Source organism: Pinus tabuliformis, chromosome 8, assembly GCF_031772625.1.
Source record: "Pinus tabuliformis cultivar Carrire ecotype Pingquan chromosome 8, CPIR1, whole genome shotgun sequence".
Classification (NCBI taxonomy): domain Eukaryota; kingdom Viridiplantae; phylum Streptophyta; class Pinopsida; order Pinales; family Pinaceae; genus Pinus; species Pinus tabuliformis.
In genome coordinates this window covers 1560234528-1560253721 of record NC_142294.1, presented here as the reverse complement: position 1 = coordinate 1560253721, position 19194 = coordinate 1560234528, and positions in this window count along the sequence as shown.

The window sequence follows — 19194 nt, the reverse complement described above, 5'->3', positions numbered from 1 at the left end:
TTCTTAATCCATCTTACAGGTGTTTGTTCATAAACAAAAAGTGTAATATTGTAACTCCTAGAATACAAGAAAACTAAACAAGATTATGAACTATGTAACTATAAAGGGTAACTATATGGAACCGAGAACAGTTTGAGTAACTGTTCCAGCACAATATAAAAGTCAATGTAATACAATCATGGAGGGGTTCAGCATATGAGAACAGAAATACAATACAGAGAATAATTTCTTTCATCCAAAAACATTCGAGTCCATCTGTAATAGTTCTTTGTGATATTCATTTACTTTTTTCCTTAATTATTGAGCAAGCTAAACTAAGTAAATACTGCGCATTCCTATACTTTTCATTATTTCCTTTCTTAAAGAACAGAACGCAAGCAAAGAAAATTGCACGAGTATTTCCAGTACGAAGGCTAGCAATCAACATACAGAGTTCACGAACGAAAGAGCTGAGCACATCACGAACAGTTTGACCAAGAACGAGAATATAAACGCTGAGCAACAAAACCCAGGATAGAGGTAACAAAGTATAACCAAATACATTGTTTAATTCTTTTCATTCCAACAACAAAAGATATTTGTATACATATAACAGTCCAGGGATAACCCTTCGAACGACGGAAGAACCAAACAAACCAGCAGAACCCTAAGGGCGAGGGTTTTGGACGGCCACCCTCCAAAACAGTGTTTTACAATTACAAAATTGCGGAATACAAACAAGGGTTTGTACCAAACTAACCCAGGTCGCATAGCGACGACAGAGGAGTACAAGCAGACAAGGATTGGGACTCTGCCTAGCAAACTGACAGAGACCAATAGTAAAAACAAATTGATAACAGTGGTAGAGCCTACCAGGAAAAAGCTGTAGTGCTTTCACCAACCACACCAAGGAACAAACCCCCACCTATGCAAACAAAACAAGGCGACATTGTCAGCCAACTCTCAACAGAGAAAAAGGCGGAAGCAAACGAAGAGTAAAGAATTGTATGTACAATAAGCCAATTGTTTACCTAGAGGTTTAGTCGCATGGAAAGAATGCAAACCCACTGAGCCACAGTCCATGGTGACATCCTGAGAACAAGGAGCCATTCTTGTTAGAACTAGAGGGAGACAGAGAGGGCAAACAAATCATGGAAAGACAACATACCTGAAAAGAACTACGAGCAGAGGAGGCCACCGCGACTGTGACCTGTAGCATGCAAACCCATTAATCTAATTTAACGAGCAGAGGAACCTCAATAAAACGAGAACAATGGAGCAAATACAAGTTTTAGCAATTGAACAGACAAAGGCAGTAGCCATTCTCTTACATAGACGAGCGGAACCATCACACTGTACCCAGGGAACCGAGCAACGAAGCCACCAGAACAAAGGAAGGTGCCATACCAACAATCAGCACAACCCATAGCTGGGCGCACGTAGAGCCATGGCTTACATCCATACATTTCCAGCATGAAACCTCACTTCTAGACCAAACCCTCAGCGCAACGAAGCTACAAAAACAAAAATGAAGAAATGGCATAGAGGGAGGGTTTTGGCGTAGACCAAAGAGCAGGAAACGGTAACAGAGGCACGTACTACCAGCACTGCAGAATTAAAGTCCAACATAAATGCCATCCAACACAATCCAGAACCATCCCATGATTAACCCCTAATCACTGGTGTTAAATCCCAAATCATTTAATTATTGATTAGCGCAGTCGTGTATTATTGTATTACGGTCAAACATTATAGTGTGGGATTGCAGGCTGGTCCCATCATAGTGGTATCAGAGCAGGATTTAGTGCTTTTTCCTAAGAAATGGAAGTTGGAAGACGAGGACATGGAAGAGGTGCTCGGAGAGCAGCAGATGAAGGATTGCGAGAAGAAATCAGGATCCTTACTGCCCGTTTGGAGGCAGTTGAAGCAGGAAGGAGAAGGGATCCAGAGGTAGGAGATGACAGCGAAGAAGAAGCCATAGTGACAACAGATGGATCGGATGAAGAAGGGCCGGAAATGAGACTGTTGAGGTCGGTCCTATTGGCGAGTAGCAAGCCTAAACCAGAAATCCCAAATTATGATGACAGCTTGTCCACAGAGGTTCTGTTGGACTGGATCAGTGAACTGGACAAATATTTTGAGTGTGAAGAGGTCAGTGAAGATCAAAGAGTTAAGTTCGCTGCAACAAAGTTGAAGGGACACGCAACCCTGTGGTGGGACAGTGTCCAAACAGAGAGAAGGAGGATGAACAAGTTTCCAATCAAGAAATGGTCAAGGATGGTGGCCAAGTTGAAAGGCAAATTTCTGCCTAAGGATTACCAGATTGCACTACATCGGCAAGTGCAGAATCTGAAGCAGAAAGGGATGACAGTAAGAGAGTACACTGAAGAATTCTACCAGGTAAATTTAAGAGCCGGTTATACGGAGGACACCCCGGAGAAAACAACAAGGTATGTGAATGGTTTAAGGTTAGAAATATTAGATGAAATCAGCATTCTTTCCCCGAAAAACATAGAAGAAGCATATCAAAGTGCTATGAAAGCAGAGGAGAAGATCGCCAGGAAAAAAATGCTAGGAGAGGACGGGGAATCGGCAGAGGAAGAGGACAGTCTTATGGCAGAGGACGAACTACCAGCAATAGTGAAGAAGGCAACAGTTCCAAAGCTTCTGGGACAACAGAAAAAGGTGACAGCATGAGAGGTGGCAGGCCTTATCAGCGAGGAAGAGGAAATGGCCGAGGCAGAGGAGCTAGTTATCAATGTTACAGGTGCCACAAGTGGGGGCACAGATATTTTGAGTGTCCTGAGGCGGAACAAGCTGGACAGAGGGGTGCATATGTCGCACAGCCAGAGGAAGCAGAGGCACCTCCCCAAGAAGCAGAAAATGTGTCAGAAATAGGGGAAGCCTTAGTTTTGAACAAGGTGTTGCTGAAACCAGCCAAAGAAATAGCTGAACAAACTCAAAGGAAAGCCTTGTTCCGGACAGTTTGTAAGTCACATGGCAAATGCTGTAAGCTGATTATCGATAGTGGGAGCACAGATAATCTGGTTGCCACGGAGATGGTGGAGAAGTTGGGGTTGAAGCGGTTGAAGCACCCCACTCCTTACAAGGTATCATGGCTGCAAAAAGGCCATCAGCTGTTGGTGGATGAGCAATGCGAAGTGGAGTTCCATATCGATAGATATAAGGATAAGGTCATTTGTGATATAATGCCGATGGATGTATGTCACATACTGCTAGGTAGGCCATGGCAGTATGACAGGAAGGTAGTACATGACGGGAAGACAAACTGTTATAAGTTTGTCAAAGATGGGATCAAGCACACGCTTGTGCCCATCAAGGAAGAAGAGACAGCGGAAACAAGCGGGACGAGAGTGTTACTAATGGGCGGAAAACAGTTTTTGAAGCAGATTGAAGACAGTGAAGTAAGCTATGCTATTGTAAGAAGAGCAAAGACGGTGCTGCTACACACAGAGGTGTTAGATTTTCCTGCGGAAATTCAGCAGATGTTGCAGGAGTTTAGCGATATAGTAGTGGATGACTTGCCAGATAAACTACCTCCCAAGAGAAGTATAAGTCATCATATTGACTTTATACCTGGAGCAAGTCTACCAAATAAGGTAGCGTATCGGATGAGCCCCAAAGACAATGAGGAGATCAGAAAACAGGTGTAGGAATTGCTAGATAAATGGCTAATAAGGGAGAGTTTGAGCCCTTGCGCAGTTCCAACAGTTTTTGCTCCCAAGCAAGGAGGAGAACGGAAAATGTGCACAGATTCAAGGGCCATCAACAAGATTACCATCCGGTACAGATTTCCACTGACATGGATGGACGACATGATGGACTGCCTGAGTGGGGCAGCATATTTTTCAAAAATTGATTTAAAGAGTGGGTATCATCAGATTCGAATCCGAGAAGGGGATGAATGGAAAACAACCTTCAAAACAAATGAAGGACTGTATGACTGGCTGGTAATGCCATTCGGACTAAGCAATGCACCCAGTACCTTTATGCGATTAACGAACGAGATGCTAAAAGAATTCATTGGGAGGTTTGTAATAGTGTACCTAGATGATATATTAATTTTTAGCAAGACGAGAGACAAACACTTTCGACATGTTCGCAAAGTACTAGAAAAATTGCAGCAGAATAAGTTGTTGATAAATCTAAAAAAATGTACTTTTCTGCAAAAAGAATTGGTTTATCTGGGTTTCGTGATTGCAGAAAACGAGTTGAAGATGGACCTAGAAAAGATTGCAGCAATTGTCAACTAGCCATCCCCAAAAAGTCTGTTTGAGGTACGTAGTTTTCATGGGCTGGTAAGTTTTTACCGAAAATTTATAAGAAATTTCAGTGAAATCTACGCACCTATGTTGGATACTATAAAGAAGGCAAGTCAGCCTTTTCGTTGGACCGAGGCAGTAGAAAGGAGTTCTCAGCTACTAAAGAAGAAGATCACAGAGAGACCGATCCTGAGATTGCCATATTTTAAAAAGCTTTTTTAGGTTCGATGTGATGTAAGCAGTACGGCCATTGGAGCTGTACTTAGCCAAGAAGACAAACCTTTTGCATTTTTTAGCGAGAAGTTGAATGAAAGCGCAGAAGTATTCATCCTACAACAAGGAATTCTATGTTGTCGTCCAAGCACTAAAGCATTTGAGACACTATCTACTGGGGAATGAGTTTGTTTTATTCTCTGATAATTCCGCACTGCAATATGTGATGCAACAGCACAAGCTGAATCACAAGCATGCTAAGTGGGTTGACTATTTTCAAATTTTCACCTTTGTGTTGAAACACATCATCGGGAAAGCCAAAAAGGTGGCAGATGCGTTGAGCAGAAGAGCCCTACTCTTGCAGGAGAGTACGATACAAGTGCTAGGATTTGAGCATTTGAAAGACTTGTATCAAGCCGACATGGATTTCAAGGAGGCTTATGAAGCCTGTCAGAATCCTTTGGTGAGAGACAATAGTCTGTGGTTGGACTATAACTTGTAGGGGAAGCTATTGTTTAAAGGGGGACCGTTATCCATTCCTGATTGTTCAATGAGAGAAAATATCATTCAGGAGAAGCACAGTGGAGGTCTAGCCAGACATTTCGGCATAGACAAGACATTAGAGCAGCTCAGCCATTTTTATTATTGGCCAAGAATGCGAAGGGATGTGTAGAGATTTGTGACTAGATGTAAAGTGTGTCAATTGGCGAAAGGACACAGTCAGAATATAGGACTTTATACGCCATTGCCCATTCCAAGTAGATCGTGGGACTCAGTCAGCTTGGACTTCGTCTTGGGTCTACCAAGGACACAGTGGGGTTATGATTTGGTGATGGTAGTAGTGGACTGGTTTTTGAAGATGGCGCATTTCATCCTTCGTAGAAAAACTAGCAATGCCACTCACGTGGCACACTTGTTCTTTACAGAGATCGTTAGGCTACATGGTCTACCTAAGTACATTCTCTCTGACAGGGACGTGAATTTTACGGGGCACTTTTGGCGCACCCTGTGGAATAAGATGGACACGCAGTTAATTTTTAGCTCTGCTTATCACCTGCAGACTAACGGGAAAACAGAGATGGTAAACAGGAGTTTGGGGTACCTGCTACGAAGTTTGATCGGTGAAAATTCATGAAAGTGGGATCAAGTACTTGCCCAGGCGAAGTTCACTTATAACGACTCACCCAACCGCAGCACGGGTTACAGTCCTTTCCAGATCTTGTATGGCATGCATCCTCGTGGAGTGCATGAGTTGCGAGATCTAGGACAGTAGGAAAGACGGAGTGCTGATGGGGAAGATTTCGCTAAAGTGATGAATGATTTACATGAGCAGGTGAAAATAAAATTGCAGGACAACAGTAAAAAATATAAGCAATGAGCAGATTTGAAACGGAGAGAGGTGTAGTTTAATGTAGGGGATGAAGTCCTCATGCATTTGCGCAAGGAGAATTTTCCTAGAGGTGCATATAACAAGCTGAAGTACAAAAAGATAGGCCCCTACAAAGTTCTCTGGAAATTTTCAGCAAACACTTATGAATTACAGCTGCCACCAGGAATAGGCATCTCGCCCATCTTTAATGTAGCAGACATGTTTCCATACACTGCTGATCTAGAAGAAGATAGTATCGCATGGCCTACACGGGACACATAGGAGGAAAGTGATACTTGGATGAGACAAATGCCTTACGCTCAACCACTCGAGATCGAGAGGATCCTCGACACTCAAGTGGCCAAGCGAACTCGGCGGAAAGAATATCTTCAATATCTAGTCAAGTGGAAGAACCATCCTATCGAGGACAATTCGTGGCTTAACACTAGACAAATAGAGCAGGCGGGTTATTCAGTCGAGAAGCTCATGGACCGGAGTCATGAATTTTTCTTACCCCGAGAGCCTGATGCAAGAGCATCCAGCTAAGGGCATCATGACCGGGTGTTGGTCTCAGCCAAGAAGGACAGGTTCAAAAACTTTTAATTTCATTTACGTTTGATGAATAAAACAGTGTCTAGGAATTAGTTTGTTTTATTATTAATTAGTTAAGAAACATTAGAAACAGTACAGTTAGGGTAATGTCACAACAGTTGCATTGTTTTGTCATTTTCTTAATCCATCTTACAGGTGTCTGTTCATAAACAAAAAGTGTAATATTGTAACTCCTACAGTACTTTTGTAACTCCTACAATACAAGAAAACCCAACAAGATTATCAACTATGTAACTATAAAGGGTAACTGTATGGAACCGAGAACAGTTTGAGTAACTGTTCTAGCACAATATAAAAGTCAATGTAATACAATCATGGAGGGGTTCAGCATATGAGAGCAGAAATACAATACAGAGAATAATTTCTTTCATCCAAAAACATTTGAGTCCATCTGTGACAGTTCTTTGTGATATTCATTTACTTTTTTCCTTGATTATTGAGCAAGCTAAACTAAGTAAATGTTGCGCATTCCTATACTTTTCATTATTTCCTTTCTTAAAGAATAGAATATAGGCAAAGAAAATTGCACAAGTATTTCCAGTACGAACGCTGGAAATCAACATACAGAGTTCACGAATGAAAGAGCCGAGCACATCACGAACAGTTCGACCAAGAACGAGAATATAAACGTTGAGCAACAAAACCTAGGACAGAGGTAACAAAGTATAACCAAATACATTGTTTAATTCTTTTCATTCCAACAACAAAAGATATTTGTATACATATAACAGTCCAGGGATAACCCTTCGAATGGCGGAAGAACCAAACGAACTAGAAGAACCCTAAGGGTGAGGGTTTTGGATGGCCACCCTCCAAAACAGTGTTTTACAATTACAAAATTATGGAATACAAACAAGGGTTTATACCAAACTAACCCAGGTCGCATAGAAACGACAAAGGAGTACAAGCGGACGAGGACTAGGACTCTGCCCAGCAAACCGACAGAGACTAATAGTAAAAACAAATTGATAACAGTGGCAGAGCCTACTGGGAAAAAGTCGTAGCACTTTCACCAACCATGCCAAGGAACGAACCCCCACCCTTGCAAACAAAACAAGGCGACATTGTCAGCCAACTGTCAACAGAGAAAAAGGCGGAAGCAAACAAGAGTAAAGAATTGTATGTATAGTAAACCAATTGTTTACCTGGAGGTTTAGTTGCGCAGAAAGAATGCAAACCCACTAACCCACAGTCCACGGTGACATCCTGAGACCAAGGAGCCGTTCTTGTTAGAATCGGAGGGAGACAGAGAGGGAAAACAAATCATGGAGAGTCAGCGTACCTGAAAAGAACTGCGAGCAGAGGGGGCCACTGCAAAAGTGACCTGTAGCATGCAAACCCATTAATCAAATTTAACAAGCAGAAGAACCTCAATAAAACGAGAACAATGGAGCAAATACAAGTTTAACAACTGAACAAACAAAGACAGTAGCCATTCTATTACACAGACGAGCAGAACCGTCACACTGTGCCCAAGGAACCGAGCAATGAAGCCACCAGAACAAACGAAGGTGCCATACCAACAAGCAGCACAACCCATAGCTGGGTGCACACAGAGCCGTGGCTTACATCCATACATTTGCAGCACGAAACCTCACTTCCAGACCAAACCCTCAGTGCAGCAAAGTTGCAAAAACAAAAATGAAGAAATGACATAGAGGCAGGGTTTTGGCGTAGACCAAAGAGCGGGAAATGATAACCGAGGCACGTACTGCCAGCACTGCAGAATTAAAGTCCAACATAAATGCCATCCAACGCAATCCAGAACCATCCCATGATTAACCCCTAATCACCGGTGTTAAATCCCAAATCATACATTAATCATTTAATTATTGATTAGCGCAGTCGTGTATTATTGTATTATGGTCAAACATTATAGTGTGGGATTGCGGGTTGGTCCCATCAAGGGTATATAATGCAAATGACAATAGGTGAAGAAATATTGTGAAGAGATTCTCCCTCTGTATGGGAATCCACTTCAGTCATCTTCATTCATGACATCAACTTGTCTATAATATTGTCATGCATCAGCAGATATGTTAGATCATAAAGTCAGACTATATCTCATATTCATCATGGTTATATTATCATCATATACTTCATCATGACTTCATGACATCAATCTTTCATCAAGGGCTAATGTCAATATAACTAATATGAGTAGAATTCAAGAATCATGATCAAAAGTATTGCTTCTTTGTCACATAATTCAATTCAATTTTACCATATGCCACAATCACTGAGCACATCAAAACATAACCATGGTAAAAAAAATTTCATGAATATCAATCTTATTGTTACACTTCTATAATCATGGCTACTATGCTTTTCACAAACAATATCAATAGTACCAAGTTACCATCTACTAGAATCAAAGTGTTAGCCTTTTATGGAATCAAGAAGTTCATTATGTAAGATACTTGTTCAACATCAAGTGCACCATTTCATCATAAGAAACATGAATCCAAATCACTTTCATATGAAAGAAAGAACCATTTGAGAAGGATACATTCTCATTATACCTTAGGGATCACCTTCCCACAACATTGAAACAATATACCATGCATATATATTAGTATTCAAATACCTATGCAACCTTTTATTTGACATAGGTAGCATGTAACACTTATTCAACTTTTTATCAGGTGTCTCCTTACATTTTACAGTGCTAGTTTTTCTTTCCTACGTATCAAATGATCCTCAAGAAGGATCCTCTTATTACATCTCATAAAGGAGGTTAGAAACATCCAAATACTCAAATATACATGCAGGAAGTATAAGTAATGATCAAAACAATAATCAAATCTATAAGTCTAAATAAAAGTAAAGACATAAAGGAGCATCATAAGTCAAGAGATACTTATCTTCAATGAGAGGTGATCCTTTCCCTCTTAAATCATCCTCCAAGAGCCATCACTGTTAATTGTACACAAAACAATGTTGCCTTCAATATTTCAACCAAATTTATCAACAACCAGGCCTACTAGAGACTATCAAATCTGACACAAATGTTGAGCATCTTCACATTGACCATGCTATATTTCATATCTCATATCTTTTCCATAAACCAGGGTTTATCTCAAACCTTATAATATCCATCAAACCTTAATACACAAATTGCCAAAGGTTTTCTTCAAACCTTAGAATTATTTTAGGTCTCCTCCATCTTCTCTTGCTTCCATTAAAGGTGTCTCTTGGGGGTGATCTTGATGAATTTTCTTCAACCTAGCTTTGATACCATGTTAATTTTTCATAGGGCTATTTTATACTTTTCTTTGATAATTTCATTTCTTCATTAACACATTAGGTTCACCCAATAACACCATAACATTATTAAGATTTACATCATTATTCATCATCATATGGAACTATGTAGAAAGAATACTATCATTATCATCAATGTAGTGGAACATAAAGGAACAATATTAGAAAAGCATTCACACATAGAGACACCAAGATTGATCGGAGACCAGGGAAAATCCCACTATCAGGAAAACCCTTGCAAATTATTCTTCTTATATTGTCATCAAATGATTTAGAAAAAAGAGAGTACAATGATCCATATCTTCATCTATGCAACTAACCAACAAAAAAACTACAACATCCATGAAATGAGCCCAATAATTTATATGCTCAAAACTCTGATTCTGAAGACTGTAATGACCTGTCACACTCTGCAATCAATTGCTGAAACCTGTGGTCACTGAGGGAAATATTCGGAAGATTGAGATTTTATATTTTATATCCCGGTCGCACGAAGGAGGTGTCATGCGAGAAACTATAGATGTCACAGTCGCTCCCTTAAGCCTAGCATGCAAGCAACTAGGGTCAGATCTGGATTGTAGAAACTTGAAACCCCCAATCACATGGATGGATTATTTGCGTGCTACTACAGTCGGATCCTTCATGTTCTGTGCCTGCGACTGGGTCCCAAAACCCTAAATAAGATATACAAGCTTCAAACCTCGCAATTTCACTTCAGAGCAAGCCTGATCCTCAATGGAAGAGCTTTAGACCTGTGCAAGACAAAAACAAGATATAAGAGTGTCTCATTTTTGTGTCCAAATGAGGTAGAGGGAAATTTTATTTATAGCCTTTCAAGGTGGTCCACTTTGCTTTACTGTTGACCTTATCAAATGTGTACATGTGGGCTTTTCTTCATAAACACACTTTCCCTTATCCAATTTGAGTGATATTTAGGTCGATTTTGGTCCTCTTGAAAAGAGGAATTAAATGCAATCATTATTTCTATCTAGTGAGTTGTCCAATGTGGAATTTGACCCTAGTTGCATATTTTTAACAAGATTTTGGAGGATGGGGACTTAAAAGATATCAATATATTTAGGTTGGCTCTTCTGATTAAGAGTTTTTGGAGATCCATCTTGGTGTTGATATTTGGACAACAATTATTACGAAGAATATATGAACAACATGTCACTCACAGATTGGGTTAGGTGTGGGCATTTTCCAAACATAATGGCTCTTACATTTGGAACAACTTTATGAAATCAAAACATCGGCTAACTGGAAATATTCGATGGGAGATTGGCTATGTCTCTAAGATATTAGTTGGCATTGATCCCATTCTTGGCATGAGAGGAGCCCACACATTGCCGAATGCGATCATCAACATTTTACATGACACGGGATTTTTTTTTCATTTCTCAGATCAAAGGAAATTATGATTTATTGCATTTATATCCCATTTTTGAAATATGCTAATGTTGTGGGATTATCTATTGAAAATGTTTTTATTTGGGCATGATACATTTTGGACCTTTAAGTGGTGGGGATTTCTCATGCAGACGGATCTAACAAACTTTGTTGAAATGGTAACCTGCAACAAGAACAACTGGTGGTCTCGGAAGTATATAATCATATCTCTCATTCTCTTCTGATTTGGAAGGACCTTTGCTGGTTTAGGTATATTTGGTCTTAGTATTTTCCTTTAAAGATTAAAATTTTCAGATGGCTAGTTGGAGAAACAAGTTTCTCACTTAGGCCAGTTTGGAGAAACAAGGTTCTCACTTGGGAAAACTTGTGTAAGTATGTGTTTGAAGGTCCTAGGAGATGTTATCTATGCTAGAGATATTTTGAAAATGTGTTATACCTTTTCTTTCAATGTCCTTGCCCCATTTCTTGTTGGATTCATGTTTAACTGTGCTTTAATTTAAAGGTGCGATGATATTTTATCTCTTTGGAGGCATTCTACAAGTGGTGGATGACACAGTGTAGAGAACACCACTCTCTTCGTCTTTTCATTATGTGGGGCATATGGAAAGGTAGGACCAACCATTTGACATTGGTCATATTTGTGACAAAATTTGTGCTTTGTATAATGAATAGGGATGGAGAACACAAAAGATAAAACTTTGTAGAACCCTAACAAACATTCCAAATGATATATTGCTGGTTGGCTATTTTGATGGGGTTGCACAAGGTGGTCGATGTGGTTGTGGTGCTCTTATCAAGTTCTCTCAGTCTCTGTAGTACTATTTCTTTTGGAATGGTGATATTGGGTCGAACACAAGAGCGGAGGTTGTAGCTCTATGGGGGCTTTTATATTGTGCAAAGATATTGTTCATCGATCCTATTCACATCTTTGGGGCTTCTTGAGTTGTCATGGATCAATGGCAAGGCTTCTTTGGCATCTCTTGGAGTGTCCAATTGGATACAGATAATTTGAGTTTTACAGGCTTCCTTTCATAGTTTAATTATTCAACATGTTTACAAGGAATATAATATCGATGCAAATGTTATATCTAAAAGAGGACTCTTGTCGACGCCTGGAAAAATCCACTTCAGCATTTTTCGTTATGGTGTTTTGCGACAGGAGGGATCATTTCCTTCAATGTGAATCTCTCACATTGTCTCCTGGGCCATAGGTCGCTAGTCTATTTGTTGTTTTGCACTTTTAACAAGCACACATGTTCTTCTTTTAGCAATTTTCTGTATACGTTCATGTCAGAAAGAAGCAAAGGTGATATGAATTATATAGTTTAGAAGATTATTTTGAATCTCTTATTTAGACGTGTTTTGATGGATCATCTTCCAATGGAAGGCTAGACTTTTAATGAATTGATTCTGGACATATTGGGTTGAATTCGAACATATGTTCATGTAACTAGTTTTCTTTTAATATTAAATATGTGTTTTTTCTTTCTTGAAAATAATAATAATAAGATAATGTTTATCAAGGCCACAATTTTGCCTAGATGACAAATTGCCAAGAAATCTAATTCTGAGAGTGTTTGAATCATTTTTTTTATGGTGGAAATGGATTCAGCACCATCAAGAACTACTGGTGCACCCAAAACCTGAAACTTGACAACTGTAACCTAGTTTTCAAAAAAAATCTGCCAATTTTTCAAAATTATACCAGAAATTCCATTTTTTTTAGCGAAATTATAAAATCATCAAATTACCACAAATAATAATAAATTTTCTAAACATTTTAATTGGAAAATAAATATTTTTAACATCAAAATATTCCTTTTATATGAATAATTTAATATCCAAATGTGAAAGATACAAGGAGATGTGAAGTGTGAAAGATTGAGAATATCCTTCCTTTGAAGGATATATCCTTCCATTGAAGGATTTATTGCTAAATCAATTATTTCTTAGATTCGATAAAACAGTTTCTGGTTACTTGATTATAATTCAATTTATACCATTGTCCATCGACACTCGCAGTTCCAAAAACAAATATGTTGCTTAATTAAATTGATGATGATAAGCAAACCATTTTTCAAAAACTATGATTATATGAAAGCCGGGATTTCTTATATTTAGTGTGAAAGTTTGTTTTTAACAATTTTTATTTATTTTTAATTGGATTAATTAATATATATTTATATAATTTGTATTGGAAATATGAAAAATCTTGAAGTATTTTTTCACATTTTAAAGATAGTAGATTTAGAAGCTCTTACTTAGTCATTGGATCTTTTTTATTTAAAAACAATAATAATAATAAATAACAATTAATAACAATATCAAAAAACTTTACATCTTATTCTAAATCACTTTAGCTACCTCTATATATATAAATATATAGCTGGATCATTGTCAATTTAATATATATTTAATTAACATATTTTTGCGAACAACCAAAGTGTCCATGAAAAGTAGTATAAAATGAACTATAATCAACTAACTAGTATTTAATTAACATATTTTTGGGAACAGCAAGAGTGTCCATGAGAAATTGTATAAATTGAATTATAATCAACTAACCACAAACCCTTTTAATTACTCGGTAAAATAATTTTATTAATATTTTGCTTATTGTAAAATTTGATTAACAATTATGGTAGGATCTAGTCCAAAGAAAATCCCCAAGAAAATAAAAAATACTTTGAATCACTTGAGCTAACTATATATATATATATATAGATTGATTGTTGGTTTATTGCCAATTTAATATGTATATAATCAACATATTTTTGGGGAGGGCAAAAGTGTCCATAGCAAGTGGTATAAATTGAACTATCATCAACTAACCACAAACCATTTTAATTACCCCATGAAATAGTTTATTAATATTTTGCTTATTGTAAAGTTACATTTTTCTTATGCCCTAGACGAGTGGCATCTTGGAGTGGAAGCCTACCCCCTTATGGACCACCAGTGGGTTATTCCAGTTGACATAGTTTTCCTTGAATAACAGTGATGAGTGAGTGATGAGTCTGTCTGCAGGTTATTCCAGTCGACATAGTTTTCCTTGAATAACAGTGACGAGTCTATCTGCGTTCACGGATAACCGCTAGAGAGATAGTTGTCCTCACTGAAGGTTTGAAAATTGAGTTATGATAAGTTTTCCCACTACTGTAAATAAAAAAATAGACCGAACTCACCTTAATCTTCTTCCTAACTTCAACAAACCCAAAAAAAAATTTAAACAACACTTTATAACAAAAAAAACAATAACTTGACAGGAACCTTCAACCATCCATACTCATTTTCAAATAAACTTAAAAGAGATTCAACAAAGTTCTCCAACCTCAACCACAGTTGCTTTTCGACAATTTTGAAAGTTTTTGCTCGCCTGACATGGTTGGAAAAATCTGGGTTGTATACTTTTTTCAGAAAACCCAACAACAATATGCAAGTCTTAGTATTAGTTGAATATGGCCATTGCCGCTCCTCGAGGTGTTCTATCATGTGGTTGACAAAAGAACTCTGAAATTTTCAGAAAATATTTCATAAATAATAATACTGTGATAACAGACACCAGCATGCGTCCTCTGTTACATTGTAAGTCTTTGAATCATTAGAATTCAAAGACGAGAAAACCAATCAAATGGAGATGAATCATGCTGCAATTCCATGTTACCCATTAATGGATTGGTTTCATATATTTTACTAGTATTATTCATATGTGGGGTTTTTCATTTAAATTAAAGATGAATATATTTTTACTGAAATAGTTTTTTTCCTAGTTTTTTTTCATTTTATAAATTTGGTAGAGATTTTTAATAATCATAAAATTAAGGTATATAATTAGTAAGTTTTAGAGTTCAAGGTGCTGAATTAATTTATGCATTTTAAATAAAAAAATATATAATCTAGATAGAAATAATATTACCAAATTCCAATTAAAAAAGTCATTTCATCTATAAATTACACTACGCCATGCCTAAACCTAACAAGGATAAAGTAAAGACTCTAAACTTGAAAATTATTATTATTATGGTTAATTATAAAATTAATTGATATATAAGTGAAACACACACATATATAAAACAAGATTTTTAACCAAAGAGATTTACAGCTACTTTATTATGAAGATTCTTAATTTGTAAATAAGTTATACCACGTGCTAAAAAAAATATAACTCAATTCATATTATGAGAATCATATTCTAAAATAAAAAATAAACATATTTAGTAAAAAAACAATTTTATTGAAAATAGTTTAAGGAAAAATATATTTAAAAAACGTATATATAATTGTAATTTATCAAATTTATATGATCAAACTAATATAATATAAAATCTTTAGAAAAAATATTATCAATTACACTCCAAGCTAAAAGTAGATACAAGCTGCTCTGCTCAGTTAATATGTGAAGCAACACATTTGCCAACCTATAATATGAAAGCCTATTCTGCCAGACAAGTTTTCCTTCAGTTATGTATATTGAATTTGTGACCTCAGACTCTTTTTCCAAAGCTGTTCTTGATATTTAATAAATTTTGGAAATCATACAAATTTACAAATCATGTTCAATATCAGTGCACTAGACAATGTACTGGACAACGAAGAAATTCACAATTGAAACGATAAATATGAAAGACAATCCAGCTAGCTTACATCAGTTATTATCCTAGGATCATACCTTAGTCTCTATAATCATTCATGGCTGATACCACTGTAGATTCTCAACATATGCAGATCCTTTTACACCACAATCACATCTGCACAGATTCCCTTTTAAAAACCCCAAGCAAATGTCTAAAATCCTGCAGAGATTTAAAAACCTCAAGCAAATGTCTAAAACCCTGCAGAGATCTTTTGGTTTGAGGAGGCCTCTACGTTCAGATCAAAGCTTTCAGCAGGGCGCTTGTCATACGAAGAATAAGTCGTATTAAAATGATCAGCAGAGATCCTTTTGATGGTATCCTTAGCTGCGAATCCAGAAAAGTCTTCCCACTCAAACGAGGGTATCCAGGGCGATTTACTTTTCATAACCTTCATATCGGAGTCTTGTCGCATTGATACCTCCTCCCAGATTCCGAAGTTCCCGTGATTGGTCTTCATATATTGAATTTTTTCCAACAGTGCAACAAATTCCTCAAAATCATCTCCAGTGCTCTTTGATGCCCTGCGCTGCCTTTTGGCCTCGGCTCCATCTGTTTCAATTTGTGAGGCCTTCTGTTTACCCGAAGCACAGGATTGGAACTCGAGCAACCGTTTCGGTCCCTTCCAGGAATCCATGGACACAATATAAATTCATTCAAAGTTCATAAAGAGCCCCCGTCATTTTCCCATTCAATAACTGATTTGGAATCTCCAAAAATAGTGAGATCCCTGAGATCAAGCCAAATTACATAGTGAAGGACCCCCGAAAGAACAAGGAGTTTGGATCGGGCGTTGGATCCCAAGCCATAGTGCCAATAGAATCTCTAAGAGAGCTCAAGACCAATGTAAATGGCCTTCAGCATCCACAATAATCAAAAGCTAAAGCACCGTCAAAGAAACCCACAAGATAGGCTGACCAAAGATCTCTAGGAGGAAGAGGACTTTTATGATCAGGTGACAAAGAGACAGAGAATTTCGAATACTATGTTAGGATGTTGCAACAAGTCCTCTAAATATTCGGTAAAAATTGATCAAAGATGAAGATATTTCTTAACTTCCAAATTCCCCCAATGAGAAGAAAAGCCAAAGTAAAATGTGATTTATGATCTACAAGCAAGAGTTAATGTCCAAACAATCCCAATCAACAAGATAGTTAATCATTTAAAGCACCCAATTTTAAACTAATGAGAAAAAAAGAGCAAATAAAGAGGTGATTTGTGTCTTCTCGATATGATTGACAATGACTACATCAGCGCAATTCCTGGAAGCCCTTCTTACGTAAGATTCCCCAAGTGAGAATGTGGTTATACTCTGCCTATACTTTTCCTAAAATGCTAATGAAGAGTCTCTCTCCAGCAGATTGTGAGAGTACAGAGAGGATGGAGTATGACAATTTGCAAATGCTTTTCTGAAGACGCATTGAGTATGTCATATTGAGCAGAGTGCGACTGAAAAGAGAGTATCGAATAATCTGAGAGCACATGGTTACGTGTGTCCGTGCACTTAGGCAGTGAGTGGCATTATTGCACTCACATTACTCGAGCAAAACAAACGAGTGACTGTACTCCGTTTATGAAACGTCATCCATGACGTGGCAAATTCCATATCTTGGCATTCTCAAGAATATTTTCCCTGAATATTATTTTTCCAAGAATATAGGACAATGCAATTTTGCCATGATTTTGGACAGGTAGTCAGACTATTCTCTCTTTTGATTCGCTTGCAATCACAGTGGGTTGAGATACTTGTTTAACCAACTAAATCTAAATGTCAGGAAAGCTAGATGGTTGGATACCCTTAGTGAGTTTGAATTCAAGATCAAATACATTAAGGGAAAGGAGAATCAGGTTGCAGATTCTCTTAGCAGGAAGGCACATGTGAATCCTCTGTTTTAAAAACCGGCCGGCTCGGAACCGACTCGGCCGAGTTGGTCCGAGCCAGGCCTTGAATTTGTGACTCGACCCTGGATTCGGTTCGGCCGGCCGGGTTAGTACCAAGCCATCCAAGTTGTCTAACAACTCGGCCGACTCAGTGTTAACCCGATCGGCTCGGCCGAGCCCGCTATAACTCAGTCGAGTTAGTGACAGCGGCCCAATGAAACCAGAAAACTGCGATTTAAAAAAAAAAAAGGAGGTTTTTTTGGGGATTCCAAACCGGTTTATAGTTTTCCTATTTGGTCTTTGGGGTCCATTCCCCTCTCCTAAACCCTATTTAACCCACTCAACCCCTATCATTCTCTCATATCCATCTCATGCATTTGAGTGAGAATTTCAGTGAGATTTTGTAAGGAGTTGTTGAGTTTGTTTTTGGAGCAACAACGAGGAGTCTTGGGCAAGCATTATAGCTGGAGTGAGGAGCTTCTTGGGCAGCCATTTGGAGCAGCATTGAGGAGTTGGTTTCTTGGAGCAAGCTTGAGGAGGTAGTTTGTGCCTGGAGGTATTTTTTTTCACTTGTAAAAATCCGTTTTTGCTTATTAAATTTTATGTACAAATCTAGAAATCCTAAAGAGTGTTTTTTGTGAAAGAAATGAACATTGAATCAATGTTTTTTTTTTTCATTTTTAGATTGTTTTCTTTCATTTCCAAGTCAAAAAATGGCACTTAGAGTGAAAGATGTTGCTTGGGCATATGTTGAAATGGTTGATAGTCAAATGCATTGCAAATTTTTCCATAGGAAAATTAAGGAAGGTCCTGGAGGCATTAATAGGTTGAAACAACACTTGGCGGGGATTACTCCATGTACCTCACCAGAAATTGGGGAGATTAGGAAGGATTTGTTAGCCAGCTTTGAGAATTTTAAGGAAGATAAGGCTAGGCAAAAAGAGTTAGAGGCTGAAATTGGGAGGAAGAGGAATATACAAAAAATGATGGCTACTAACCCCCATTTTGATTTTGAGGGTTCTTCCTCTATCCCTTGTACTGATGCATCCAACCCCTTCCGATATGTTCCTCCCTCTTTTGAGTCTATTCAAGAAAAGGGAAAGGGTAAAATGAAAAAGGGTGATATGAATATCAAAATTTATTTCACTCCCTCCTCTCCATCAGATGCACATGGTCCTCAACCTAGTAGAAGTCATTTGCATCCCACTTTAGATGACCATTGGAAGAAAGAATTAAGGGAGATTGCTTGTGACTACATAGTTAGATGGTGGTATGATGCTGATATCCCCTTCAATGCTTCCTGTTCACCATATTATGAGCCTATGTTTGATGCCATACATGCTGCTGGAAAAGGCTTCAAAGGGCCTACTATGCATGAGCTAAAGGGTATCGTTTGCAGAAATAAATTGCCTCCATTAATGAGTATTTGAAAGATTTCAACGACTCATGGGCAAGAATAGGATGTACCATCATGTCAGATGGATGGACTAATCAAAGAAATCATACCATCATAAAATTTCTTATCTTCTTCCCACAGGGAACCATGTTTCTA